The sequence below is a fragment of the Arachis ipaensis genome, chromosome B8 (genome assembly GCF_059453495.1).
Source record: "Arachis ipaensis isolate K30076 ecotype BB chromosome B8, ASM5945349v1, whole genome shotgun sequence".
Lineage (NCBI taxonomy): Eukaryota > Viridiplantae > Streptophyta > Magnoliopsida > Fabales > Fabaceae > Arachis > Arachis ipaensis.
In genome coordinates, this window is record NC_142443.1 from 86573720 (window position 1) to 86582048 (window position 8329).

Below are 8329 nucleotides of genomic sequence, written 5' to 3' on the forward strand. Positions count from 1 at the left end.
AAATAAAAGCATTAGAGTCAATAAAAATAGAAGCGAAAGTAAATAGAAAGGGACATTGAACCTGGGATCAAGAGTCACTCCTAAAACTAAGAGAAGTCCTAAATCCTAATCCTAAGAGAGAGAGAGAGGAGAGAACCTCTCTCTCTAAAACTACATCTAAAATATGAAAAGTGAATTATGAGAGCCTCCTCATGAATGGATGCATTCCCCCACTTTATAGCCTCTAATCTGTGTGTTCTGGGCTGAAAACTGGGTCAAAAGCAGCCCAAAAATTGCCTCCTGGGATTTCTGTTATGTTCAGGTCACGGAAAGGTGATGCGGCCGCGCGGATTGGGTGTTGGCCAGGTCACGCATCCGCGTGACCCACGCGTTCGCGTCACCTGGCGTCGGGGCAACTATGGCAAATTATATATCAAATCGAAGCCCCAGACGTTAGCTTTCCAACGCAACTAGAACCGCGTCATTTGAACCTCTGTAGCTAAAGTTATAGCCGTTTGAGTGCGAAGAGGTCAGGCTGGACAGCTTAGCAATTTCTCCAACTTATTGTATTCCTTCCACTTTTGCATGCTTTCTTTCCATCCTCTGAGCCATTCCTGCCCTATAATCTCTGAAAACACTTAACACACATATCAAGGCATCTAATGGTAATAAGAGAGGATTAATATTAGCAAATATAAGTCCAAAGAAACATGTTTTCAATCAAAGCACATAATTAGGAAGGCAAATGTAAAACCATGCAAATAGTATGAATAAGTGGGTAAAGAGTTGATGAAAACCACTCAATTGAGCAGAAGATAAACCATAAAATAGTGTTTTATCAACCTCCCCACACTTAAACACTAGCATGTCCTCATGCTAAGCTTAAGAGAACTATAAAGATGAAGAGGAATGGTAGGATGTATGAAATGCAACCTATCTATATGAATGCAACTACATGCAAAAAATGTTCCTACCTACTTGGTTAAAAATAAATAAGTTCCCCCAAGACAAACATAAATCAGATTTCACTAATTAAAATTATACAGTAAAAACAAGTAAACTTGTAAGAAGATAGCTCATGAAAGCAGGGGACATAGAATTAAGCACTGAACCCTTATAGGAAGTGTATATGCACTCTAATCTCTCAAGTGTATAGGGTTAATCACTCTACTCTTCTCTAGTCATGCTTTCTAAACTTTGTTCTTTATCTAACCAATCAACGAATATTTAATGTATCAATGCAAACATCATGATGTCTTTTCAAGGTTGTAATGGGGCCAATGTAAGGGTGAAGGTATATATATAAGGCTAAGTGATCTAGTGAAGTGAATCCTTGAGTAGTCTAAGATCTCACCTAACATATACATACTCTATTAAAATTATACTTAGCTACCCAAATTTTCCCACTTTTGTATTACATACTCATGTATCAAACTTTTTTTTTTCTTTTGAATTTTGTCCCATGTGCATTGGTTCTTTTTATTTTGCATTTGGGGTAATATATATATATATATATATATATATATTTTTTTTTTCTTTTGTATCCCCTTATTTAATTACTTAATATTTTTTTTCAATGCACATGGTAATTTGATTATTTTGATTTTACATGAGCATGCTTCCCAAAACTTTTATTTTGAAATATCTTTATTCTTTTTAATTTTCTACCTTTGTTTTTATCATCCGTGTTCCCATAAGGTTCCCCACACTTAAACAATACACAATTTCTATCTTAAGCTAACTAAGGATTCAACTTGGGATTTTTATTTTGTTTTTCTGCTTAAGGCTAGTAATGTGGTTATTAAAACAAGGAAGGATTTAGAAGCTCAAGGGGGCTAACAAGGGTGATGTAAAAGGTAGTCTAATTTGGGATAAGTGAGCTAGAATCAAACAATGGCCTCAATCATATGCAAGCACGTAAATACACTAAATAATGGACATATAAATTGGAACAAAATATAGATTACAATCATAGGGAAGGAAACACACAAGAATAAAAATTTATGGTTAAATAATGTAACCATGTAAATAAGCTCAAAGTCTCACAGGTTGTGTGTTCTTTGGCTCAAAAACCATGTTCCAAATACAACTTCAAACAAATTTAACACAAAAATTTTCATTTTAAATTAGTGAAATTTTTCAAAAATAGGGTCCTAAAAAGAATTTTATTACTTTAACCAAGTAGTAACTAAATGCACAAAATCAAATAAACATGCAATTAAATATGCAAATGCAACAATGAACAAATTAACATTGGTGTTGAAATAGGAAATAACTAACCCTTGGAGATCGGTATCGACCTCCCCACACTTAAAGATTGCACCGTCCTCGGTGCATGCTAAGATGTGCAAGTGGATGGGGGTTGTGGTTCCTCAGCTGGGGCTCTTTTTTTTTTTCCTTTCCTTGCTGTTGATTTGGGAATGGCTTTCTCTTTTCCTTTCTTGGTGGCCATTCTGAAAAAGGGAAGAGAAAGTAAATTAAATTCAAAGAGATATATATAGCAAGGAAGAGAACGGAAAAGGTGGTGATGGATGCACATTTAAGATATAACTGACATTAACACATGCTCGCGAGTACATGTGAAAAGCCATCAATGGAAAATAGCTAGTGCATATAAGGACAAGTGAATGCAAGGTGTTTATTGGCATGCCGGCAAAGGGCATGAGTAGCATAGATCAAGCATTACTCGAAACAAACCATCATGTTTGTATTGACAATTAATTTCAATTAATACAATAGTAAAGGGAGTTTATGAAAAGCAAGCATTGAATAGTATAACAACATAGAGAAGTGCATAATGTATAGGAAATATGAAGGTGAACATGCAAGCAATCCCTTAAATAGAATAAAAATAATTGTCAAACGATTTGCAACAATCCACAAGCATATAATGAGGGATAATGACTCAAAAAAAAATTTTCTAACACCATGTAAAAAGGAAAAGAAGAAAAAGGAAAATATGAATAATGAAAAGAGAAAGAAAAGAAAAAGAAAATAACATATAAAATAATAATAATGATAGAAATGAGAAGAAGGAAGAAGGAAATAGAACCTTGGTAATGGAGGTGAGAAAGAGAGAGAGTGATAGGTGAGATAGAAGGAAGAAGGGAGAAGGAAGAAATAAGGAAGGAAAAGAAAAATTAGGAATTGGAGGAGAGAAAGATAAGATATGTGGCATTTTTTGGTTGAGCTGTGCGGCGCATGCGACGCGGCCGCGTGGGGCACGCGTTCGCGTGGATGTGCTTCAAGTATGGTGGCGCGATCGCGTCGGTCACGCGGTCGCGTGACCCATGTTATGCTTCTGGCGCGAGTGCAGCCTCGCACCAGCACATCTCTCTGTTCAAATTAATTTATTTGCCAAAATTGGGACGGCGCGATCGCGTGGGTCACGCGATCGCGTGAGTGTGTGCCAGAAAGAAAATGGATGACGCGGCCGCGTCGGCGACACGGTCGTGTGATAAGGATTGTGCTTCCAGCACCAATCCAGCATCACTCTCGCACAATATTTCATGGTGAACCCTTTTACGTCGAAAACTCAGGGCACGCGACCGCATGGGGCACGCGGTCGCGTGGGAGGCCATGATTCCCATGCGATGCGAACGCGTCAGCGACGCGGTCGCGTGGGTTGATTTGTGCTATTGGCACGCCTCCAGCCACGCTCCAGCGTGACTTTCTGTTCATCTTTATTTTTCTTTACTCTCCTTACGACGCTAACGCGTCGCTGATGCGATCGCGTCACGCAGCGGAAATTTTTTTTTAATGCAATATGCAGATGCAAATGCAGTGCTTAATGTGAATGCTATGCATGATTCCAGGTTCAATGAAAATAAAATAAAATAAAAATAAACAACACGAAATAAAATTGAAAAACAACGATCATACCATGATGGGTTGTCTCCCACCTAGCACTTTTAGTTATAGTCCTTAAGTTGGACATTTGATGAGATTCCTGCTATGGTGGCTTGTGCTTGTACTGATCCAGGAATCCCCACCAATGTTTGTATTTCCAGTAGCCTCCAGGGTCCCAAACTAAGCATGTAAAGCCCTTAAGAAGCCTCAAACAGATTCTTAGGCTCCCGGGGTGACAAATGCCAGAACAGATTCCAGGATCCCAAACTTTACTTTTACACCCATTTTTGTCTCGATCTGCATTTTTCCAGCCGGGTGAAAGGTGATCTGAATTCTCACTGCAGCGACCAAACAGCTTCCTAGACCCATTCAGTTGAGCTTTATACCAACCTTTGCGTTTGAACTTAAAGCTTCCAACCATGATGAACCTTGCAGGACAATTCTTACCACTGGCCATCTTCCTCTTACTCTTAATATCACAAAGAGCTCTAAGTTGACCATCCGTCTCCAGTAGCCCATATTCAAGTGGGGTTAGAAAGCTAAGGGATATGAGTTTTACCCACTTGAATGTTGTGAAGGATGATGGCAACTTAGGGGGAGGCATCTTTAATGGAATTGCAAGCTCCACTCCCTTGTGCTCTTTTCTGATAACTACCACCTCTTTGCAAGCTTCTTCAATTTCAACCTCTTCCTTTTGGCAGCTCTCTTCCAATTCAATCTCCTCTTCATTGCTTTCCAAGGGCATGGGAGGTTGTGCTTCTTCTTCTTGAATCTCCATCACTAGATCAACCTCTTCCAAGTCTCAACTGTGATATGCCTTGGAGGTTGTACACCCTCCTCAACATCAATTGCAATCGTCTTGGAAGGAGGCTCTATGTTTTGACTTTCCCATGGAGGTTCAGCATCTCCTAAGTCTTCAACCAATTCTTCTTCTTCAATAATCCCGGCTTCCTCTACTTGTTCCAGTACAAAGTCATGCTCCGTACTGTTCACTGGAGTTTCTAGTATCTCCTTCATACTACGCTCTTCATTAGACTGTCCACATGAAGCCATGGGGGTTCCTTGAGTGTCCGAACGTCGGGAAGCTAATTAACTCATTATTGCTTGACCCAATTGATGAATGGTTTCCTGACATCGATCCACTGTTTCCTTGAGACGATCCTTTGTCTCTTGATGCACTCGGTTTTCATAAATAGGATCATAGTGCTCTTGGATTGATGGATATGGAGATGGTAAATATTGAAGTGGTGGTTCTTGTGAGTAATTGGGTTAGAATTGGGGTGGTTCTATATATGGTTCATATGGCTCATAAGGTGGTTGGTATGGTGGTTGAGGGTTGGGGTTATATGGAGGTGAATGGCGGAAAGGGGCTTGTGAGTGTGGTGGTCCAAAGTTATGTTGAGGAAAGGGTTCATAGGCACATGGTGGTGGTTGTTGATAGTCCATTGGAGGTGGTTGTTGCCATGAGGGTTGATCAAATCCTTGTGGTTCCTCCCATCTTTGATTGTTCCAACCTTGATGCCTATTTTCATTATAGTTTCCATTCCTTACAACAACATTGGAACCAAACTTGAAACCAAAGGGGTGAGAATTCATAGTAATTAATAAAAATTAAAAACAAAAGCCAATTGGGCAACATAAATCAAATACAAATAAAATACATTCAAAGCAGTAAAATCTAACATGGAAAAATTCATAAGCCAATTGGGCAACATAAATCAAATACAAATAAAAGCATTAGAGTCAATAAAAATAGAAGCGAAAGTAAATAGAAAGGGACATTGAACCTGGGATCGAGAGTCATTCCTAAAACTAAGAGAAGTCCTAAATCCTAATCCTAAGAGAGAGAGAGAGAGGAGAGAACCTTTCTCTCTAAAACTACATCTAAAACATGAAAAGTGAATTATGAGAGCCTCCTCATGAATGGATGCATTCCCCCACTTTATAGCCTCTAATCTGTGTGTTCTGGGCTGAAAACTGGGTCAAAAGCAGCCCAGAAATTTCCCCCTGCTATTTCTGTTACGTTCAGGTCGCAGAAAGGTGACGCGGCCGCGTCGTCCATGCGGCCGCGCAAATTGGGTGTTGGCCAGGTCATGCGTCCGCATGACCGACGCGTTCGCGTCGCCTGGCGTCGAGGTAACTATGGCAAATTATATATCAAATTGAAGCCCCAGACGTTAGATTTCCAACGCAACTAGAATCGCGTCATTTGGACTTTTGTAGCTAAAGTTATAGCCATTTGAGTGCGAAGAGGTCAGGCTGGACAACTTAGCAATTTCTCCAACTTATTGTATTCCTTCCATTTTTGCATGCTTCCTTTCCATCTTCTGAGCCATTCCTGCCCTATAATCTCTGAAAACACTTAACACACATATCAAGGCATCTAATGGTAATAAGAGAGGATTAATATTAGCAAATATAAGTCCAAAGAAACATGTTTTCAATCAAAGCACATAATTAGGAAGGCAAATGTAAAACCATGCAAATAGTATGAATAAGTGGGTAAAGAGTTGATGAAAACCACTCAATTGAGCACAAGATAAACCATAAAATAGTGGTTTATCAATCACCCTTATCTGCAATACCCTCATGATGGATGATGGGCTGAAATCCACATCAACCCCCTAACATAACTCTTGTAGGGAGGGCTGGTTTTGCTTGGCCTTACAGCATTTGCATAGAACTCTCTTATCATGGTTGTACTTATGTCAATGAGAGGTTCACACAGGAGTTCCCATCTTCTCTGTTCAACTATCCTTCTCATGATGGGGTAATCTCATTCCTTCAATCAGAAACCAATCTCTGGAATAACTTCTTTTGCTTCCATCAACCTATGGTATCTTGACTCATGAAATTGAGACTTAAATCTTTTGTCATCATAGGTTGGTGGTTCAGCTTTAACTGGTTGCTTCCCTTTCCTTCTTTTGGAACTTGATGAAGCCATTAATTGGGGAAGGAGTGGAGCTGAGTGGAGAAATGAAGAATAGTGAGGGAGAGGGAGTTTATGTGACTCTTAGGATGAGTGTTGGCTTACTGGTGAAGAAAGACTAAAAGATTAAGGAGACAAGTATGGGTTAGAAAACTAAGGACACGGTTACTATAGCCTTTCTTTAAGGCAACCGAAAGCTAAAGTTTTCAATGCACGGAGTGTGAAAGTCGGGTTATGAGGCATAGTCCAAGTGAATCTATTTATAGCAACTTTAATGAAGAATGGATGGCCAGGATGTCTTTTGAAAGAGTTGGAATGAATGGTGTGCATGTAAGGAAGGATGAGGACAAGAACCACCTCTTTATTGTGCATGTGGTTTGGCCTCCTAGGTGTTGAACCTTGCAGATTTTTGCTTCCCAAAAAGCAATTCCCAAGCACATGTGACTCACTTTTTCTCCTTGTGACACCCGTACTTGCATGATTTTTTGTCCTTTCCTCAATCTTCTTAACACCTATCCATTTCAATCAAGGCAACAGTAAGTTAAAAATTTGAATGTAGCACGGTGGTGGTTATCAAGTGAAAAGTATATAAAAAAAATAAAATTTGCTATATGTTCCTTATTTATGAATAACCAACTATGCCCTTTTGAAATTAAACAAAATATTGGTGAACACCAAACTTGTTTTCTGCTATGGTTGGTATATTTATTACAAGGGACATTTTATTTTCTACCTTAGCAAAATAAATTCATAAAATGATGCAATATATGGTTTATCTATTTCATGAATTTGAGTCTTTGAGCAAAAGTGACTTTCTAGAAATTCATACCATATGTAGAACACCAAACTTAATGTTTTGCTATATACTTCAATAAAATGAATGAGTATATATCCTAAAATAGTTATATGATCAGCATGCTTGAAAAGCCATTTTAGAGTGCCTTTAGGCACACCAAACTTAGGAATCAGACATATGCTTCAAAATGATGTGTGCAAGTATCAAATATACTTATGAGAGCTCAAATTCATGCTAGAAGAACCATTAATTATTGAAATTAAAACAAAAGCAAGAACATTAATTCATGAGCTACCTCCGATGGAGTGCTCTTTTACTGTCACTAGCTTGACATTGATTCCTTGTTAGGGTGGCTGGTAATTATGGTGCCTTACCTTTTCCCTTCTCACTGTGAGCCTTTGATGCGTGGCAGAAGTTAGACCAATTAAGAGATTATAATATAATAGAATAGCATTGCGAGTATAGCTCTTAAATAGCAAAAATCTGCCTCATCAATTTAGAAAGGTTGTCACAAAAAGTTTAGAATAAAAATACTGGGAGTATGAGTCCCAGGTCGTCTCCCAACGAGTTGCTAGAAAGGGTGCTAGGTTATTAATCAAGAGTTTTCTGAGAATTTTGAGAGTTGAATGACAGAAAATAAATAATTATAATTAAGTGCACTGAAAATTAAAAGGAATTTATATTATTCAAAATAAAAGAAAGCCTTGACTGGGGGAATGATTAATCGGAAGTTCTATCCGTATTGGAATTCTCTCAAGTGTAGTATAAAGAGGTTG